This window comes from Gambusia affinis, linkage group LG06 (assembly GCF_019740435.1).
Source record: "Gambusia affinis linkage group LG06, SWU_Gaff_1.0, whole genome shotgun sequence".
In the NCBI taxonomy this organism is placed as follows: Eukaryota; Metazoa; Chordata; class Actinopteri; order Cyprinodontiformes; family Poeciliidae; genus Gambusia; species Gambusia affinis.
In genome coordinates this window covers 28,845,648-28,868,558 of record NC_057873.1, presented here as the reverse complement: position 1 = coordinate 28,868,558, position 22,911 = coordinate 28,845,648, and the positions used below count along the sequence as shown (strand labels likewise).

General features: G+C 37.4%; 1 protein-coding gene across 1 annotated transcript in view; it reads left to right on the top strand.

Moving 5' to 3' along the window:
* Window positions 1–613: 613 nt before the first annotated feature.
* The window catches only part of robo2 (roundabout, axon guidance receptor, homolog 2 (Drosophila)), a 395,718-nt gene continuing 373,420 nt past the window's right edge, over window positions 614–22,911 (top strand). Inside the window, exons 1-3 of the mRNA XM_044118464.1 lie at window positions 614–766; window positions 1,055–1,108; window positions 2,094–2,277. The gene's annotated coding sequence lies outside the window, so the exon portion shown is untranslated. The remainder of the gene's footprint in view (window positions 767–1,054; window positions 1,109–2,093; window positions 2,278–22,911) is intronic.

Genomic DNA, 22,911 nt, shown 5'->3' with positions numbered 1-22,911 from the left:
CCTCCTCAGCCCAGGTAAGACATTCTTGTACCTTAAAATGCAACACTTGCAATGCATGTGCTGGGCAGATCTATATGAGTGGTGGTTTTTAAAGTGTAACTAACCTCCCTGTGAAAGCAAAACCCCACCCCTGACAAATTTGGGAAAATTCTAGCAAAGTAGTCAACGCCAATAGACAATGAGTTGTCAAAATTTGCTTCAAGCATAAAGAAAGAACAGTTAATCAGCAAAAGAAAAAAAAAGTTGATTTGGGGGTTACTTATGCTTTAAAACATTAACTCTAGCCAAAGTCCATGTGCCTGTCTCTTTTTATGTACCTTTTTCTGCCACACCACTTATGTTCACTTAATATGCTTATAAACAGCATAATGTGGTGGCGACCATGTTTGCATCCATTCAAATGATTAGTCAGTTAAAGTTAGAAAAATAATGCCGAGGAGAAACCCTTGCTGCTGATAAACAATAGTTTTATTTCTTCTTTTTCTTATGTTACAGAGATAAACCCCCTAGCTTGAGTCTCGTTTACACCACTAGCCACTTCGTATTCGGTCAAACTGAAAAGGAGCGGACCCTGTGCTTTGTGGTCGTGATACCTTGTGGGCGGCAAAGTGCACACCTGTGCAATTAGCGATGCGACATTTCACTGCCTATGAAATTTTAGCGACGAAACAGAGAAAGTGTCCTTCTAGATGTTTATCTGTTAAATGACAACAAGGCACATAAAGAAAAGTACGAAAACTCACTTTTGACTTGAAAATGGTGAAGGGTAGGTATTTTTAAACAGCTCCTATTTTGTATTTTTTCTGACTTAATTTCTTAGCAACCCAACGACACTAAAAGTGACAAATTTTTGAGTCGTCTTTTCTCAGTAACCACCACTACTCAGTGTTGTTTACGGTGGCCCTGAGGTAGTCGAATCTTGTTAAACTAAAAAGCTATCCAATTTCGCTCAACAGCTGATTTCTCAATGCACCTCTTACATTTCTTACAAAAATTTATACTGAATGATGACATAGCATTTACACATTTTTTTTTATTGATTCCTATTTTTTAGGTGAGAGCAACGGAAGAAAAGGGAAAGGAATGAAAGTTACACAAAGGAAAAACGGTATGATAATATTAACAAAATTTTAAATTGTTAGAATGTCTAGTAAGTGAAATGTAAAAGGAGATAATACATATAGATTCAGGCTTCGCATATGTTACAAATCCTGATATTAATTAATGGTTTATTTTTTTAATACATTTTCTCAAAGTCTCAATTTAGGTGTTTATCTTACTGGGAACACCATAAAGGCGTAATAGGGTCATTTTAGTTAGAAAAAAAAAAAAAGAGTACCAGTACATGTCTGCCTAAAATTTCAGAAATTTTGAGAATAATGTCTGAAATTTTCTAAAAGAAACATTTAGTTCCAAATGTTGAACATTTTTGACTTTTGAAAATGTTTTGACATTAATCCCAAAATTTCTGAGTTTTTTTGTACTGTTGTTTTTTGTACTGGTTTTTTTTATTTTATTTTATTTTTTTTTTTATGTTGAAGCAACAGTCCAACAGTACGATTTCTTAATTCAGTGCTGCTTTCGCCAAATGCTCCATTCAACATCATTCACTTGACTTCACATTATTTTGTTCAGTTAATTTTTATTTGGCCACTTGGATTGCTCGACTTTGAGCGTCAATGCTTGGATTGGTAGTTGAAAAACCAAAGCAAGAGTGATGTCTGAGCAAAAACTAGTCATGACGCAGCAGAATATTAGGAATTCTTTGCCCTTCATTCCAATACACACAAAATAAAAAGTGATGCTTTAAATGCGACCAAGGCACACAATTGAAAGATGACCGCGTTACACTATTAGTTTCTAATGTTTATGAGAGCACATTCTTTCATATTCTGAATTATTACCAGGGTTCACAGGTGCAAGTTTCGTCTTTGAGATGTTCCTCCTTCAAACACAACAAACAGAACAATAACGGAAAAGACTCCCAACATCAGCCAATAAAAACCACTGAGACACAATAGTGTTCACTTATGCCAAGTGACTTGTTATCAGCAAATGTTTCCTCAATGTGATAATTTGCTCAAACTCTACAGGGGCCCCTCGCACTGCACTTTCCAAGATGAACAGAGCTGATCAGCCTGAAGTTCCACAATGATTTCTCCTGAGAGATGAGTGACATGGCTGTTTACACGATTGACTGCTTAAGTTTCTGGGAACCTTGTCACCTTCAGATGTAATAACGCTTCCATCTTTCCAGTCACCCGAGACGCCCGCAAGGTAACGTACAGATGGGAAATCTTTCAAAGTGACCCTTAAGTTGGAGCCTGATAATTTCTCTTAATTCTTTTGCTTCAAGTCTGTCTGTCTCTACATATCACTCTCCTTGACATAATATACAATTCATTTAACCTCTACAACCTCTTTGAAATGGACTGTGGGTAACTTCATAAAAACTGCAATCAAAAAACTATTACCTTAAAAATGTAACTACATTTTTGGTACGTGTTTTGGGGAAGGTCTGTTATTTCTGCTAGTGCAGATTATTGTCCTCTTTTGAGCCACAAACACAAGTTAAAGTTTACTAAATCAATTAGAACTTGTACTCATAAAGGTTTTCCTGGTCAAACAGATCACTCTTGATTACACTACAGGTCACATTCACCTCTTCACAACGCAAATATTCACACATCCATATGCTCATGCACAGATTGTCATTTCGGTGTCGGTGTGTTGTCTAGTGATGTGTCAGTAAAAGAGCAAAAACATTTCCTAACTGAAGGACGTTGGACCAGGACTAGATGGAGGTACTCTTCCAAACCTGAAAGGGGATCTATGACGCAAATGTTTTGTACTTCTGTTTGGGTCTTCACTGCTTCCATTAACATTACATGCACTAAAAAAAAATAAAAAAACTAAAAAATCAACATTCAACTGTTTTTAGGTAAGAACTAAATGTCTTTTAGTATCTGGAAAATGAGCAGCTTCAACAACCTGTAAGTCACAATCTGTGGCGCCCAACAACTCAAGCGGAACTCTGCTCACTTCATTATTTGAAGACAAGCATGTTTGATCAGCTGGTTTAATCGCTGCATGCCCTTTACAATGGCTTCTGGAACTGAGAAGTGTTTCGCTGTTGACTGCAATGAAAATGTATCCAATCAAATTCCCCTGGTCATGGGCGACTGTAGGAGGGTTAAACATGTTTTAGCAGTTAGTGTTACATAGCAACAGAACCCTGGCTCATCCTGAAACGAGCTGAACAGGTGAAATTTAAAAATCTGAAAATAATTTTGAAATAATGTAATGGATATATCTTGGCTTCTTCTAGAGGAAGCAAAACAGTTCACCTTTAAGAACATCAAATTGGATCAGGGAGGAATTGCACTCCAAATTGTGTTTCTATCTGAATGCATGAGAACTGATTTTCTTAAGACATTGAAAAATATCTGATTGTTTTTCAATGCATCTATTCTTTGAGTACTTTACCAAAGCTGGTGTCAGATATAAGAAATGCTTGCACCTTTTTGATTATGACTACAGTATGTTATCGCTTGATAAAAGAAAGCAGTTTATTTAATATTTTTAGCAGTAACTGTAACTGTATCCATGAAATATTCCTGCCCTGCTTTCCTAAGGTCAGCAGCACAGCAGGTCACACTTTTGTTGTTTCTTCTGTTTTGTCAACATTATCTCCATTTCTGTCACATAATGTGTCATAATGTGTCCGCATATAAACAAGGCATTTTATATATATATATATATTCATATTTATGAAGATCTATGTATAATTTATCCTGTAAACCAGGTCACATTAGTATAAAGCCTTGGTACGTTTCATGATATAAAGCTAAATAAATATGCTTTTTGGAGCTTTATGCCATGTTATAATGTTGATTCTTTCTTCCTTGTTTGGGAAATATTTGAATCTCTCATGTTTTTACATTCAAAAAGTAAGAGTGGGCAATTAGCAAAAACTTTATGGAACTGTGAGTCAGCTGAGCTCATATGATCTAATACTCAGTCCAACACTCCTATGACTGTAAACAGCATAATGAGAAGGATTGTTGTGGTGATGTGATGAAGGCAGAGTGTCGTAACGAACAGGGGCTTCTTAAAGACAAACGCCCAATTTCAAGGTGTCACTTAATGAAATGAAATCTCTGTTCATCTATGTTTGATACATAGAGCATTTTTTTTTTATAACTGATGGTAACATCGATTGTGCTAAAAAATGGACCTACATCCCTGGACAGACCACCTCTTACAGGAGCCGATCTTTATTTGCGTCTACAGAGACCAACACAGAGTTAACTGATTTATGAAAAAAAACTTTGCAGAAGTGGCTTAATGTATGTGCCCCACCATATCATTCTCTTATTTTTTTCATTGAATATATATTTTTTGTGCTCCATTTTGCCATTTTGTTGTAGACAGCAGCTTGTCCAGTGCGATTCCCCAATCTCTCATGGAGTCCATCCCTGCACCAACACTGAGCCGAATTATGAAATGGATGAATGTTTTATTTATTTATACAGTGTTTATTGACGTTTTTGGATGATTCCAGCTGAAGAGATTCGTCCTGTGGATGAATTCATTTTTTTGAGTACGGCATCATGTACTTCAAATATAGAAATCCTTTGACTGAGTGAGATTTTTTTTTATGCCTATTGCATCAAGAGAAAGTTATTTAAAGGCACTTTGAAGATGCAAGTCTGCAATACGACTATTTACTTGAGTCATATTTGTGCTCTGCAGTTGAGCCAAAACTCAGCACTTCAAGCCTTAGTTTTCTCTCTCAAAGCTCTTTGTGCCCAGTGGTTTGATGCAAAGTCTATGCTTACAGAGACGAAGAGAGATGGAGGGACAAACAGTGTGACAACAGCTCTTCTCCCCGACTGCCATTAGACACGGGACTTTATACTGAGGAGAGGATGAGTACTGTTGCAAAGTCAATAGGACAGAGGGGGAAAGACTCTGCATGGCCATGATTGTTTAATTAGAGTTTACTTCATGCAGTGCCAAATGAAGTGCAAGCAAAGAGAATAAAACTAAAAAAAAAAAAGGATTGACACAACAGATTTTTCCTGGCTGGGAGTCATTGCCACAGACTGTGATGGGCTCATGAGATTCTGGCAAGTTGCAGATAGTGTTGTCAGTGGAGAGGCTTAGCTTTAGTTCAGAGCCAAGGTTTTCTTTACAAAACAATTAAAATTGGAATACACAGTTCTACTGTTTGTTCATTCTTGCTGTGTGACACTGAACATTTCCACCACTGTGCTTTTCCAAACTTCAGAAATGTGACTCTCAGCTGTCACTTTAATAATGCAGAAATTAGGTCACACAAGTCCAGCATATTTCACTTTGTTCTAATACTGACTCACTTATACACATCATGGTTGGTTAAGTTTGTTTTCAGCCCACATGCAGAAATGTTTAAACACAAAAGCAAAGGTTTATTGCAAATTAGCAATATACCGATTATGCTTCTGTAATCACTTTTTTCTTCTTCTTTTTGTGAGATCAAGTTTTTGAGTGAGATGAATCTGACAATTGGCTAGATCCTTAGTCAGCTTTACTTTGTAGTTGCTGCTAGGCTGTCTGGATGTGAACTGGGGATCTGGGGTGGACATAGTTGCATGGGTTTGAGAATCCAGTGGTGCAGAGAATGCTGGCAGCGAGGATGGACAGGGGAATGCAGTCGTTGAGAACCGTAGTGGAGGCTTGGAGATGGTCATATGTGGAAGGGGTTATTTCAGATAAGCTCATTTATTATTATTCTCTTGCTGTGATTTTTGAGATTAATATTTCTGAGAGGATGTGAGGTATTGTAGTCAAATGGTCAAATAGGTGGATAAAAAAAACCAAATACAAAAAACAACCCAGCATCAGTCACCAGGTCCTGATTCCTCTGGTGAATTTTAGTGCTTTTTTATGCTCTGATATCCATCCAGAGCATCTGAAAGCTTATTGTTCTTACAGTAAAATAGCAACACACCTGCACTTTATTGGACCATATCATAATAAAACAGGACAGACCAAACAATAAAATTTAAACAAAAAGGAGTAAGGTTATTGATCTTATTTACAAACTCATCTACATAACTTAGTGGTATGCAAAGTAACACATTTATTGCAGGGCAAATCAAAAGGTCAAAGAAGAACAGACCATATATAGACAAAATCAAAAACTCTCTATTTGGTAGAACCCAGTGATGACATCATCCAGCTATTTGACCAGGAAATGGTGGAGTGGCCCCTCCCACACACCTGCTCAGCCTGTAACATCATAAAGGTACCTGGAAACAAAAGAAACATATTCACCCAATGGTCCGGTTAGTTAATGCTAACAGACATGTTAGCATTAACTAACTGAAAATTCAGTTTACATCTGTCAGAGATGTAAACTTTTTACTGCAACAGTTTACATCTCTGTAAACTGTTGCAATTTATAGAGACATAAACTGCAACATAATACTAGCACAAACAAACCTGGGTAGTGAGTAAAGCAAAGTTGTAACAGCAATGTTTAAATCAGAGCATTATGACCAACACTGATGCAGACCAGAAGACTTTAAATAAATAAATAAAAACAATCATAATGTCCCATAATGGTTTTTGGTGCTGCCCACCACATGTTAGGGTGGTGAACAGATTGCTCGTAGGGTTTGGTTTGTTTCAAGCAGTGCAGTGTGAAAGCACCAGCTGAAAACGTAACAAATGTTGCAAATTTAGTCTCCAATCGAATGGAGTCTATCGAACTATCGGTTGTGAAAACACCCAGAATCTCCTCAATGACAGCTGCTCTTTCAGTGACAGCTGCTCTCTGTTTTCTTTTATACTCGAGCTGAAATAGTGGGCTCCAGAATAGTCGACAACAAAACTGGGATGAGTCTATTAATCCCAGTCTGACAAGTTCTAGGCTTATACTACAGCATGTTTTGCTTTTCATTTGCAACAAAAATAAAAGTCTGAATCTAAAAAGTCAGGAACGGTTTAGTGTCGAAGAAAGCGGTGACTTAATTTCTCACATTGTCTTGCAGTGTACCTTAAGACGACTAAATGGAAAGAGATTCCTAATGATATTGAAGGATTGACAGCACTTGTCTTTGACATCTGTTTGCTGTTACCCTGGGCAAACCAGCGCATTTATATACAGCCGCTTGCTGACAGCTGTAGTGGCTCACTAGCAGCCTGAGAGAGATTATGACTGTGCAGTTGATATACCTGACTACTGTCACAGCTGCCACCTCCACCCACACGCATCTCAACACAATTTCATTCAGCCAAGCAGAAGCAGAAGATGAATGATTGGTCTTTCAAACTATTGAAGTCCTTCTGGTATCTTTCACCTTCCTGGGCTTTCTCATTTGTCCATGTGCAGAAAAATTATTTGGTTTTTCACCAGACAAGACGTTGAGTGAAAACATGTTAACATCTGCTCTCATTTTAATTACACCTTTTGTTTCTGTTGACTGTTTCATGCAATCTCTCTGTGTACAAGGACCATATATTACATTTTTCATATGGATTCCACTCTGAAACAAACAAAAGATATTGTTGTTTTTTTTCTCCCTCCCCCGACGTCTAATACATTGTTTCTTGAATATAAGTGCTTATGAGGTCCGATAAAATCTGCGGGATGTCACACAGTGTAATATCTCTGCTGTAGCCATCGCTTGACTAGCCAGGCTCTGAGATTGGGACGGAATGCCTGTAAGGATAAGCCTCACCAGGCACTTTGAGTGTGACAGCGTGAGAGAATTGGTGCAGATTTATTGAATTTTCAATGGGAAAAGAGAGAAAAAAAATGAAACTAATAAACACTATGGGGTATTTTCTTATGAGTCTGTATTTATGACTTTTTGCCTTTTCAATAAGAACAGAGCGCTTTGGGTTTGTATTTTTCTTGAGGCTACATTGTAATTATGAACCCCCATCGCTTTGCTAAGGAGGGCCTGAGAGAGGGAGCCAGTTACACTGCATCCCAAAATGACTCTGAGAGTGCTTTTATTCTTCCGTCATGCTGACAAAGGTACATTTAGTCCTTGTTTTCATTTTCTTTTCTTTGGCGCTGTGATTTACATATGCTGTGCTTCAGAAGGAAAATTCTGAAACTGAACATATGAACTCAAACTCCTTTGTACTTGTTATCATCAAAAGAAAGTGAATTTGGGAGTCATTTGAACAGAAGGTAAATATGTCTTGATTGTGTGTTTTAGTCTATACTAGAATGTTTGTGTTTTATTTTCTCAGATATTTTTTTTAAAGGGGCAGTATTATGTAAAATTTACTTTTTGGAGCTTTACATCATGTTGCAATGTTATTTACTCTTCAAAAACATACCTGAAGTGTTGCCTTTATTCTTTCATGAATGATTGAGAAATCCTTTAATCTCCATGGCAACCACTTAACTGTGCAAAACACCTGGGTGGAACCAACCACAGCCTTTGAAGTGCAACTCCTCCTCCAAGCTGAAGTTTCCAAGCCTCCAAGCTTCTGCCTCTCAGAGCATCCCTCCCTGTGACTCTCCCAGTGAGCTCCTTCAGACTAGCCAGCAGCAATTAGCAAACACCAGATAAAACTGTGCATCTGCAGAGCTCATTATAAGTGCTACTTCTAAGGGAAATGCTGATAAAATTGTGGAATGATGTGGTGACTTCCTGAAGAGACAGAGTCCTAATTTAAAGATGTTAAAATACAAAGTAAAATTTCTTTTAAGTCACATGTAACATATATAGCATTTTTATTACACCAGAAGGTAACATAGTTACTTGATGTTGTCATTCTACAGCACAATTTGCCTGGAAAATGCATAGTTCTGTTTCTTTAATAATTTGTGTTCCTAGCAGAAAATGCTAAAAACACAGCTAATTTTTTTTTTACCCCTCCAGGGGGTCTTTTTGTGGGCTCTAGTGTCTCTTATACGAAAGTAGGCTGACAGGAAGGGAGAGGGGGGAAGACATGTGGCAAATGTCGCCGGGTCCGGGAATTGAACTCGAGTCGGCCGTGTCGAGGACTCAAGGCCTCCAAACATTGGTTGCATTATCCCCTATGCCACCATGGCATGCCCAAAAACACGGCTAATTTTAAAGCCAGTATGAACGGATTAGAGTGTATTAATTAGCAATAATTAATACACTCTAATAAAGTGATAATGAACAGGGAATAATCAAAAATCCACAAGTTGGTTATCTTATGTGCATCTATCTGTATATGACTACTTGGCTGCTACTTGAAATAAAAGATGGCCAAATCGTTGGTCTGGAGTTTAAAATGGGTGAATGTGAGATGTTGAGTGAAGACTTCACCGAAGACAACAGTTGTATATTGCTTTCACACTTTTCATTGTTTATACTTTTATAAAACCAGCAATGTAAAAAAAATGTTTCCACCAGAAACATAAATGCTAAGAACAGTTTTTGTTCTTAATGTAATGTCCTTTCATGATGACTCAGATTTCTTGTCCCATATAATGTCATTTACCATATTTTCAAGAGAATGGCAGTCTCTTTAACACTGTCCCTTTTCATGAAGATGACCATAATAGTTCAAAATATGATGGGAGCACCAGGCTTTTAAGTTGTTGCAATGGTAATAAATCTCATATAGAAAGAAGAGTCTACAATAATGATGTTAATCTGATACATTCTGCTCTCTTCTCTTGAGGAAATGATTAAACTTCTGTGATTGACACAAACCTCTTTGTCTGGAGGCTGAAATGAGCAATGGCTCATATTTTTGTTAGCCTGATATGAAGGCATTAATTCTCTCCTGCAAAGCTGACAGAACAAGGCTCCTAGAGGCGAGTTAATACAAAATTATCACATTTTCACATATAATCAATATCGGTCAGTGACAGTGGTCCCCCATTTTTCATCACGCCAGTTGTCTGGAGAGAATGATATGTGGCTCTTTCCTGGTAAAGGACCCTCTCAACGACTTGGAGATGAAAATGGCATTTTTAACAAGCAGCCTGGGAAGCTATTGATTATAGAGCCATTTCCTCAGCTGCAGTTTCCATGCCCTGAAAGCCATTCCCTCCCTACACGCCTGTTGATTTGCAACAGAGAGGGCAAGAATATGAAACTTGTGTTTACTTTAACTATTTGAAATGTATTTTTTTTAGAAAGTTTTGCTTGGTTTTGTGTTTTCTTTGTGAATTTAGATCTTTGTAATTTGCACACTTTTGAAATGTACTAGATCATCTTTTTCTCTTTATATCAGCTACACGTTTGAAACCCAGCAGTCCACTTTACTTGCATCCACATAAAAATTGATGTATCCCTCTTTTTTTCCATTCTGGTGATACAACATTAGTATATTTAAAACCAAACAATTTTAGATTGTAATATTTTGAAATATTGTCAAAATTTCACATTGCCATCAACATAGCTATCATCAAGTCACTTTGATAGTTAAACGGGTAAAATAATTCGAGGTTCTACTTAGGTGGCAGAATATTAGTGTCAACTTTTCCTAAATTGTAATGAATTCTGTAATTTTATAGAACTGTAGCTAATGAATACAGGTATAATGAGGCTTCTCGCATGAAATCCACAAATTTAGTTTTTATTAGTTTACTAAGTCATTCTGAAGTATTAAATACAATTGTCATTTTACAGTATAGCCCAGGGGTGGCCACTCCTGGTCCTGGAGGGCCGGTGTCCTGCAACTTAGACGTCTCCCTGATCCAACACACTTGAATCCAACAGCTGAATCACTTCCCAAGTGCAGTCAGGTTCTCCAGATTCCTGCTAATAACCTCATTATTTGACTCAGGTGTGTTGAAGTAGAGATACATCTAAAAGTTGCAGGAGACCGGCCCTCGAGGACCAGGAGTGCTCACCCCTGGTCTAGAGGAATTGCATACAGCCATAGTTTCACAAGTGGAAAAATCAATTGACTTGCTAACTTAGAGCTGCACTTGACTTGCCTCGGTCTTATAAAAAAAGTGCTAAGAAGAAAGAAATTGTTGAATGTAATCCATACCATGTTCCATTGTAAGTTTAAGAGAGTAATTAATTTGACACAGTTTCTATTATGGGTTTATTGCAACAAACTGTTGAAAAAGTGAACCACTATAGCTTCATGTTTTTATTTTTATTTGCACTGTAAAAAGTGTCTCGTGGACGTCTGGGATCTGATCCAGCCCCAAGCAACTCTAAACAATTACGTGGGTAAATACAGTTGAAAGCAGAAGTTTATATACTCTATAAAATAGACGCATGCATTTTGTCATGCTGTTTGACATGAAATCAGAAGAAACTGTCTAGTAGGATTACCAACATTGTTTCTGTTTGGTAAACAGCAACGAGAGAATTTTTTTAAGCCAGTTTTAATTATTTTCTTCACTAACTGCACTGTGCCTTTAAGCAATTTGGAACATTTGATGTCATGTATTTGGAACCTTTTTATTGGTTTATTGATGACATAAAATACATGGTGACAAAAACCTTAATTTTTCAGGTATGTATAAAAATAAACTTATATATGAGGTAAAATAAGTTACCTTGCATATAAGGTAATAAACTATGGTTCAATTATAAAGAAAATCTAGTAAGTTTTGTTTCTTTCAATCGAAAGGTAGTTCTTAGTATTAAAGGTTTATACATTTCTAAATTGCTCTCTTCAGACCTAAAGGTTTAGTCCATTTTGTGCAATCTGAAGGTGAGCAGCAATGTTTTGGTCTCTTTAGACATGTAAGGGACATCGTTGTATGCCGGTAGTTTCTTGTTGATAGACTTGTGAACATTGATTGCCAGGTTGCAAGAGGCTTTCATTAGCTTAGCGGTCACTGTGTGATCCTTTGTAGGCTTGGCCAATAATCTCCAACAGCAATATAGCCACTAGTTCACCAACTGCTAATGGATTCACTTTTGATGTTTTACCAGTCATGAGTTGTTTTTTTTTTTCATCAAGCTCATGTTTTTGTTTTCTCAATATTCTTCAGATGAATAGTTTGTTTGACAATAAATGAATAAATAGGGTGCTCTTACCCTTAACTGGAACGGTTTGTTATCATTTTAGCTGCAGATTCTGTCTATGAACTTAAATCCTTAACTAATATTTAGTTTGTGATTGTTTTATATGTGACTATTTTTATCTAAAATAACAATTCTAAATATTTGAAGTGTTTTGGGACTGAAAAAGATGCTTTTTCTCATAAATCTGTTAGGGAATTCAGCATTTCTCCCTTTAGTAGTTTATTTCCAATATGAACCCCTCCCTTATTGCTCCCACGCCATGTATATAATCTTAGTTTGTGATCAGCTTCAGTCTACTTCTACACCATAACAGCTGTGATTGTCTTTGCAACCTCAGAGGTCATACCACAGTGTGGACACAAGACCAGAAAGCATAGATGTCCTGAGGCGGTCCAGTGAACAGGATCAGGTGCCAGTCAAGGCTGGCAGCACATCAAATTGAACTCAAAGAAAAAGGTCAGGCTTTGTTTTTCAAGCATCAAGTTCTAAATCAGTTTGTTCAACTTAACTTAGCTATTCTAAAATTTAATATGTATTTTATTTAAAGGAGTGGTATTATGTATTTTCCAGAGACTATATGATACACACAAATAAACAAAAAAAAATCACTTTATTTGATGCCTCTGTCTCTTTAAGAAGCTCTTTCTCTTTCAGACATTCTGCCTTCAGTCAGTCACTATGCCATCACCAATTGCTCTTAGGAACTTTGGACAGAGAAGTACTTTGTATGATGAGCTGAGCAGACTAGCAGTTCCACCAGGTGTATAATTGGAGCTGAGTAATACCTCGCTTTAAATACTAATATAAATGTCAGTAGTCTGTCATACAGGAAGTAGTGTTGATTAGTAAAATTAAAATGTTAAGACTAGATTTTTGATGTGGTGGCATCTACGGAAAGCTATTTTTAGGTGAGGCTTAAGGGTTGCTATGGACACACCTGGTTATCTGGTCTCACCAGAGATACTTATGCTCTATAAATTGACAGATGGTAGTTTAGGTATTGCGTATGGACATGTCAGTGTAGAAAGAATCTACTGGGTCAACATGGTGTAAATTAGAAAAGGTGTATTTGTATTTTAATTGTGCAGCATTATCTAAGGAAATTGACGGATCTTGATATTAATCTTATAACTGTGGATATTGACAGAATTTCAAATGCTGTCTTTCTGAAAAGGATACAAATGGACAACTATGAGAAATATTCTCTTTAATTGAGTTTTGTGATGTTTGCCTTTTAAAAAAGAAATTTTCAATTGCTCATTTGAATTATTTGCTGCCTTTGACACCCTACATTCTTGAACTATGTGATGCTGTTTAACTTTAGTTTGTGTCTGAATTAATCCTTTTTCCCTAACAGGTTTAATATTAAATGTTAGCTACATCTTCACTTATAGCACATAGTTATCTGAGTAAATAAGTAACTAAAGAAAATTGAAAAAACAATCAGGTTTCTCAAATTCTTGTATTTGAGATAAGTGTACCTTAATGTCTCATTGCTCATTAATTGCCTAATCACTTCCCTACTGTCTCTTTTTTTCCCAATCTGTGACTTTCTCACCAAGAGGGCAAAGCTCACAGCTGGTGCCTTCAAACAACCAATTAATCTTATTTTACAGCATTGTTATAAGCTAGCTAGCCTTCATTAGTAGCCCAGTTAGCTTTCATAACTTGAGCTTTTACTTCAGCAATCATAGTTTTGAGTAATTAGTGCTGTATATTAGTTCTAGGGAGAAAGAATATTTGTCCTCTTTGTGATGTCTTTTTATTATTTTTTAAAATTTACCCCTTTTAAATTTTTCACATTTCAAAAAATAGAGTAAACACAAAATGCAATGTTTAAATGAAGGTGTGTAATATGAAAGGGAAAATAAAAATCTAAACCTTCAAAGTGATTGTCCCCAAATTATCTTCATCTTCTCTATCTCTATTGAGTGGAGGATAGAAAAAGCTCTTCTATCCGCCACTCAAAGCTTGTATGAATTGATTCTGTTTGAGCTTGCTGCTGTAAAAAAGACACCTGGCCACACAGGGAAAGGCCAAGCACCTGCATGTGGACACCAGTGACAAAATTGTAGACCTGTACAAGACTTGGATGGACTACAGGACCACAGGCAAATAGTTTGGGGAGAAGAAAGTTGTAAAACTGGGGGTATACGGAACATCTCATGTATCAATGATCATGAGAAAGGTAAGGCAGAACTATATTAGAGGACTGATCTAAAGAGAGCTGAGACCTCTCAAAGGATCCACTGTCATGAACTAAGCTCCTGTAGCGTGCAAGCCCCCCCTGCTCAATCCAGCACATGGACAGGCCCGTCTCAACTTTGCCAGTGGCCATCTGGATGACCCATAGAAGCATGGCAGAAGGTCATGTGGTCAGATGAGACGAAAATATAACTTTTTGGATTAAACTCCACTCTTTGGAAGAATGTGAATAATTCCAAGAACACCATCCCATCAATGAAGCATTGGAGTTGAAACTCCATACTAAAGAAGTTCTGTTCCACAAAGGGAATGGGACAACTGCACCATGTTGTGAAAATAATGGATGGTGGCATGTATCAGGAGATTTTTTTGACAACCTATCCTCAGTACAGCATTAACAATGGATTGTGGCTGAGTCTTTCAGCTTGACAATGACTTGAAACAGCCAGGACAACTAAAGGGTGACTCTGAAAGAAGCACTTCAAGGTCCTGGAGCAGCCTAGAGTCTAGACCAGGGGTCTCAAACTCCAGTCCTCGAGGGCCGCAGTCCTGCAGTTTTTAGATGTGCCACAGGTACAAAACACTGGAATGAAATGGCTTAATTACCTCCACCTTGTGTAGATCAGTTCTCCAGAGCCTTAATTATTCTATTCAGGTGTGGTGCAGCAGAGGCACATCTAAAACTTGCAGGACTGCGGCCCTCGAGGACTGGAGTTTGAGACCCCTGGTCTAGACCGTATCCAAACAAACAAACCCAACAAAGTTTAGAGCTGAAACTCTGTTCTGCATTAACGTACAAAGTCACTCTTGACTTTAAACTTCACAAAGTTGTCTGCAGATGCTTAAAAAGAACGTACAGTATCAGTCATGTGATCGTTCGAGTTATTTATGTTAACAAGCAATTAAACATGTGAACCTAATAAAGTGACTGGTGAGTGTAATTAGCAGAAGGAAAATGTTTTATACAGCACTCTCCCCATATTGAGATGTCCTTTCAAGATAAAAGACATGACAGGAAATTAATCTGCGCTAATTAACACTCTGTCAAAACAGGCTAAAGATTTTATCCAGGCTTTGGAAATCAGAATGAGATGTTTACATATACATAAATACTAATATGATCCCTCCTAACCTTGGATGAAAACATCTTAGAAATGAGGTGGAATTTCTGGATATTCTCATTGATTAAACATGTGCTTGCAGAGTCTGTTGTGATGGCTGCTGAATGAAGGATTGTTTGCTAGAGAGCATTTTCTGTGTGGGTGCCATGCCGTCCTACTGATTTTGATTTAGATCAAGGTACAAAACGGGCCTTGTTATGTAGGTGATTGTTAATAATGCTATCAGGTATTCTCCTCCTTTTTATGCGTTTCTATAAAAGTACATGTTTATCCAGTTTCAGGCTTTTGAAGTCACTAATTTGGAATAGCATAGTTCAACCAGTGCTCTTGTCTAGAAATAGATCCTGTGCAGACTCACCTCGCCATGTGAGACGATAATCACCGTGTCCTTGTGTCATCTGTTGTCATTACACGTTGATCATTAAAGCTGCTTAGCATGGGGCCGAGCCTCAGCTGTAGACATGTGGCTGTGTGTAGGGATCCTCCAGCCTTTTCTCCTGTTTGACATAAAAGCTCTGTTGGTGCCAGATGAGCTCTTTCTGAAAGCTTGATGTAGGCCGGTCAATCCTCACGGGTTCACCTGTCAACCAGTGTCTCTCGTTGCCTTCTAAAGCAACACTGACACTTCCTCTGTCCCTTTCCTCCACTACTCTGCTGTCAGTTTTTTTTCTGTCCTTCACATCCCTTACTGAGTCACTGATTCCTATCACCAGTATGGGGTTAATGATGCGGCTTCCCGGCTGGGTCACGTCTTTCCAAGAAACCAGGTTCTTGAACACTATACGTATTGGCCTTTTTGTAATACATACTTCTATAAAAATGCATTTTAAAAATGGCTTTTTACTGTTAGTATTAGCAACTACCACTTAGTTTGAATTTTGCAGCAAACATTTAATAGAGAGCCTGATTCTTTTTTCAATAGACTGCAAGAATTATTCCATTACCCTGGATTTAGTTAGTTTTTTCTGGACCATTGGAGAATTTTATTGCAGCCAAGTATTAAATGTATCTTTTAGACTAACATAATGTCGCCAAGATTAATCAGACTCCTATTTTTCTAGCTTGCTTTGATTAATTGCTACTCTGCAGAGTTTATATGTGACTAAACAACACATGAACATGCAATTTATCTGCAAAATCTAATGTAGGTACAAAAGTTCAAACATAAACAGCTTAAGGGTAATTAATACATCACTCCTGCAGAAGAAGCCACAAAATATATATCTAAAAAATTATGTGACTTTAAAAAGGGGAAATTACTTCACAACTTTTTTGGCACTGTTCTGACAAATCCAACTGTGTTGCATTGCGGTGCTCTAAACCCCAGATTGAGGTTTGAACTGAATGATGCTAGTCAGGAAATACTGTACTTAAATAAAAAAACAAAACAAACCACACACATAAACTCTTTAGTTCCAATTATTCTAGACAACTTCATTAATCTTGTCAAGCAGAGCCTTATACATGGTTTTGAAACTTTCCTTGCAAATGGAGTTCATGTCCTTGAACTAACGTATGCTTTTGTGAAGGTAGGGCATAGTTGTGAATTAGTAGTGAGATGACTGGTCATCAAATAATTCTGGAAGGTGGTGGAGGAGCTTGACTATTTTTTTTCACAGATTTTCCGTCTCATTATGCTGTTATGACATAGTGACAGTTTGGAAAAATATGTAAAAGGGAAAAAAAAACCAAACAAACCACAAAACACACCCACAAAGTTCAAAACCTGTTTTATTACTCTGTTCTAGGCTCATATTCGATCTCCTAGTTAATGCTAATGGATAGCTGCATCAGTTTAGACACTAAAGGTGATTGCAAGTCCAAAGTGGCTTGTCTCGTGTGAAAACTCATCTCCAGATGGACCAATGCAAGATTTAGAGAGGAAGTGCTGTAAATGTGAAGATAGATGTCCACACCCAGCCATTTGGCTGGGAATTGTAGAGAGGTAAGCACTGAGGTCCTGTCCATTTGGAAGACTGACAGTGTGATCATGGCCCTCTTAATCACATCCTGCTGTCTCATTAATCAAAGCAAGCACTATTGTTAAATGTTATGCCCCTGTCCATCAATGCATTAGCACATTTACTTTAATAATTTGGCTAACCTTCAAGAGAAGCTAATTTAATTAAGAGTTTTTAGTTTATCCACTGTGTTTTTTTTCTGAATCTGTTTGATTTTTCTTTTTTTGCTCCACAAATGGAAGAGTCATTACAAGGGAGGAGATTCCAGAGAATGGGATGTTATAATGCATTTTTTAATGTGCAAAAAAAAAAGTACATTATTTGTTTTAGGATTTTTGACATTTAGAAAATGGGTAACTTAATTCCTCCAGATAACTTTGGAGTTTAAGATAGTAAAGTATGTCGCATTTCACATAATTGGATTAGTGTTTGAAATTTTAATCTGACTACTTTCACTTATAAAAACTGATATATGTTCTATTTGTCCATTCCTTGTTAAAAGCATAAGTGGAAATGACCAAAGATTGATTTTACAAATCAATCTACACTAATTACAGAGCAGTTTGACAGGAGACTTTGAGTAAATATTGATTGCAACTCTTCACCTGTGCACTTTAGTTGCTGCTACTTTGCTCTCATGTACTTTGACATAATGCACTGATATTATGCTGCTAGGGAAAGACATACAGTGGGTTTCCTTCAGCCAGAGCTGACAGCTTCCTACAGCGAAGCGAGGTGAACCTGGGGACAAACAAACCTCACAGATTCTGTGGCATCAATCGACTCCCACTCAGATATGACCAGACGACATGTTGTTTATCGACTTAGACTTGGATCATCACAGCCAACCTGCTGATAAACTGTGGTTAGTTTCACGTTTGATGTTGTAAATAAAATTTAATATTTCAGATTTTTCTTTTGTGATATCACAAAGGACCCAATCAGTATGTTTCCTGCAGCAGACAGCTTGTCTTGTCACTTTGTTTAAAGTAATGTTTATGAAGGTATACACTGCCTTTTTCCTCATAATCGCTCTGTTTAATGGTTGACTTGCGATTAGCTGCAGTTTGGTCCATAGGATTTTATTTCAGTTTCCACTGCAGATAGGAGATTGTGTCCAGTGCACTGTGGTGAACTTTCTTTAGAAACAGTGTTTTTAATTTAAATTAATTTAAATGTGTGCAAAACTTTAATATTCCTCTAATGTAGAAAAAACACAATTCTGAAATTGTGTTATTCCCATTAAATAAGGAACAATTAAACCCATATCAATAAGTCATGAAAAATCATGCTGCGCTGTCGTCCTTCAACTACTTCTGGTCATCATCATCTTTGTGGTTTGCATCAGTGGCAACATCTGGTTGTTAATCACGTGACTCGTGTTATGTGATGACTGGAGTTATACCAGAAAACCCACTTCATCCAAGTGCCAAAACGTTTTATCGAATAAGTTTTTGTTGAAATCAGCATGCTTCCATTAAGCAAATTTATTTTCAAAATGACAAATTGCACAAATATATGGTCAGTGGAAATTTGTTTAAGTATATAATTCAAAAGAATAAATAAAATAACAATGGACCTCCAGCGTGTCGACTTTAAGTTGAACTGACTTTTTGCAACCTTCAAGTTGGATGTATAAATGCTAGCCAAGTGTCACTCTTGTCAGGACAGCCTGAGTGGTGGACGATACATGTCATCCTGACAATATTTAAAATGTGTTTTGAGGTCCCTGGTTGAGTGGCTGCCATTCTTCCCCATCCACACGCAGATTTATGCCCAACGCCTCTCCCAAGAGCAACGAGCCCAGCCAACAGATCCAGTGCTTTATTTGTCTGTATCTCGCTCTCTCACACTCTGTAGCGGGAGAGACCCAGGTGGGGTCATTGTGGTGCTGAACCTTGAATTCCCCTCTGAGCATCACCATTGGTCAGTAGTTTGACCTTTCTGTCTTGTTGAAGGTGTCAGAATACAAATTAGGAGGCTCCCACTGCCACACAAGAACCAAGCCAAGATCATAAATTTGCTCATCTGCTAACACCAACACCAAGACTGCATTTACATTTTTTTCAAGTGATTTTATTAGATGCCAGTTATTTCCCCCAAAAGTGCAAGTTTCTTAAAGTTGATGTCTTTTTTTCCCTTTGGAAGAACAACAATCCCAAAATTAAAATTGTACACACCCCAACCTTAAATGTTTTATTTTTGTTTATTTATTCATTGGGGGAAAAAGTCTTCTCTGTGCAAATAACAGTTTTTAGCAAAGTCATTAATAATAGAATTAAAACAAATGTGATTGAACCTCAGCATTAACATAATGGTCCACCCAAACCTTCCATTCAAAACATAGAGATATGTTGTGAATGGAAAATATTGCAAGAAAATATTCTGGTTGCAGGTCTTTAAAGTTGCTCATATCTACATGGAGACTAATAATTTAGTTAAATGTACTGGAACTATAAAAACAGCGAGGCTAGGTGAAAATCCAAAACTGTCACCCAGAATAAAAAGGGAAGTAAGACTGCAGCTAACTGTTAGCTGAGTCATATATTACTTTACTGATTCTGCTTAACTGGATAAAAGAACTTGGAATATTCTGCAGATGTTTCATTTAAGCACTTAAGCTTATGTAATACAATATTTAAAATGCATAAGGAAATGCTAATAAACAAATTACATTTCTTTAGTAAAAGAATCTGTCCAATGTCAACATGTGAAAATTTCATATCTTTTTGCTAAACCAATACAGTGGAGGGCTGATCTGTCAACTAATATTTCTAATAACTAGTCAATAGAAAAACTAATTGAATAGCGAACAGCACTTATTAGATTTTTCTTTCTTTCTTTATCTTTTTACAGAATTTGAGCCTGGTGAAGCTAAAACTGTGCCATTTGAGGAGTTCTGGGTAGAACAAATTTAAAAAGTTTTTTTTATTATCTTAATTGCAGAATGTGTTTTGGCCCAAGTACTGCTTTGAGAATGGTGGTGTTTTGGCAAATTGACTTCTTTTTTAGTCTTTATGCATTAGTAAATTACTAAATTGACACTTAATTCAATAATCAATTAATCCAATTACTTGTTTTAGCCCTAAAAGAAAACAAAAAAGCTCACTGTTCAGCTATGCAGATTAGTCAGTCTGAATTTGTTTCTGTAGTAAAAGGTGATGTTATTTGATCCTTTTCCCAGGGGTTGCTACCTTATTGGTGTGTGCTGTACGTTCTCCCAGCTGAGTTAATGGGTTAACAATGGGTTAACGTGTGCATTCTCTACACGCCCCTCTGTATGACACCATTTTGTTGCTGCCAACACAAAATAATCCTGTTTTTAGATGAGAACAAATGAGTTGGAGGATACAAAAAAAAAAAAAGCATCATTATGGAAACTCATCATGAAAGCACCTGATTCAGTAAGAATACATTTCACTCCTGCTGCTTCTAAATAGTCAAAATTTAAAGTGGATAAATGGGGCATCATTTGGCTGATTGCACTCGGTGAACTGATCAAATGGTAGGCCGGGCTGCAAGCGTCGGCGGCTGTGAGAAGGCTCAGCGGGCAGCACCAATAAGGCCTGATGGGGCTCAAGTCTACCTGGAAGTGTCTGGGAGATGATGTGATTGTTGCTGATGATGTGGGGTAATGGATGAGTATAGCTTTCAGTCTACCAGCCGTCTCCCCTGCTTGTCTGCCTGTAGTGGAGAGAGATCTCATTTTGTAAACACCTCCAGAAAGTTATTCTAAAAGCACTGGGGCTCTTTTCATTCATCTGACTAAATAACACCCCACTGAAGGTGTGTGTTGGTGTGTGTGTGTGTGGGTTTATGTTTATAATGAGAGCTTCCTTTGCTGATCCCAGACCACCTTTTGGCATTTGTGCCACAGTTATTTTGTGTTTGATAATAAATAACTGCGCCGGAGTTAGTTTATATTCTTAGTGCAAACGAGCTCCTGGACTGCATTCAGCTGATGATCGATTGTGGGCTCCCCTGATAGTTTGCAAATATACAGTATTTAAATGAATGAGACTGTGCAACAGCCTGAAGCAAAACTCTAAGGTAATGATTTATGTCTAGTGGCACTTCAGCTTCAATGCAGACAATTTCTCACCTTTCTGTAATATTACCTAATGGCGTTTGCTTTTACTAGATGCACCTGTGTAGATCAGGTAGCATGAGTAGGACTGTGGCGTGAGCCCATACTGTACAAGGTTCTGGTCAGTTGATGTCGAATGTTCAACGTTAACCAAGTTGAGCCATTTTACAACTACTTCAAGAAATATTTAGACAAATTTTGTACATGTGATGCATGTGATTTAAAATGCTAAATAAAAACTAAAACAGCACCGGGACTGCTTGTATACATTTAAGCTTTGTATGTATACATTTGTTGTCACAATTATTTTGTCACTCTGCCTTTAGCTGAAAAGTCTTTTATTTTTATAAACTGTTAAGTTTCAATAAAAATGACGCCATACTTGCATCTGTCCATTTTATTGTTACATTTCGAAAATGTCAGTAGTATATGTTTTGAGGCTTGCCTGCTCCTTTACGCCTTTCCTCTGCTCTGTCTGCTTTATCATTTACTGAAAAATTGGTAAAACGTCCCTCCAGCTGTCTGTCATCCAGCCTCTGCAACAACAGCATTGCCGCATCTAGCAGTTTGCAGAATTTCTGTAGTGAACAAATAAATGATTACAAACTAATTCTGCTGCACTGTCAGAAAGCAGAAATGCTGTTCCGACTGCAACGGAGGGCAGAATGGGGATTTAATAAGTGTTCAGAAAGAAACAGAGGCCTGGGGGAGGAGAGACGATTTGGCCTCTGGATGGTTGGAACTTGTGTATTTATGGGAGAATGAGATGAAGAGTGTGCAGAGCTGGTGCTCTGAAGAGCTGGTGACCTTCAGTAGTAAGTGGTGATAAGTGAACATGGTCAACATGAACAGAAGGACTATTGCTTCTATTTGCTAAATAAATTTTATAAAGAAAATCATAAAACTGTTGAAGATAATTGACTTTACTCTTTTAAAGGGGCAGTATTATATGTTTTAAGACACAAAGTGCCATTTGGGCCTCTGTCTCTTTAAGAAGCACCTGCTTTTTCTGAAACTCCACCTTCAGAAAGTCACACCAATGCGCCGCTATTAACCTTTTAAAGTTTTTACCAACGTGGCACTGAGAAGAAGCTTGTATAACAATCTCAGAAGATTCACAATTCTACCAGGTGTTTACTGATCGCAGCAGGCTAGTTTGAAGGAGTTGAATGGGGGAGTTGAATGAGGGAAGGGTGCTGCATCCAAAGGTGCTGTGTCTATATAGGCGTTTTGCACAGCTGAATGGTTTCCACGGGAGATTAAAGGATTTTTCCAACATGTGTGGAAGAACCAAGGCAACACTCCAGGTCTGTTTTCGATTAGAGAATAACATTATAACATGATGTAAAAAAAAAAAAAAAGATTTTACAAAATACTTGCCCTTCAAAAAGGTAGCAAACTTATTGAAGATGAATCAATAACCATTAAAACCTTTTGTGCCTATCTCAAGGACCCTTCCTAATTATTCAAATTAATCTGTCATGCAGAGCATCAGAAATGCCTTTCTGCTTTGCAGTTTATTGACTGCCTGATCACTCTGGTTTCAAATCCAG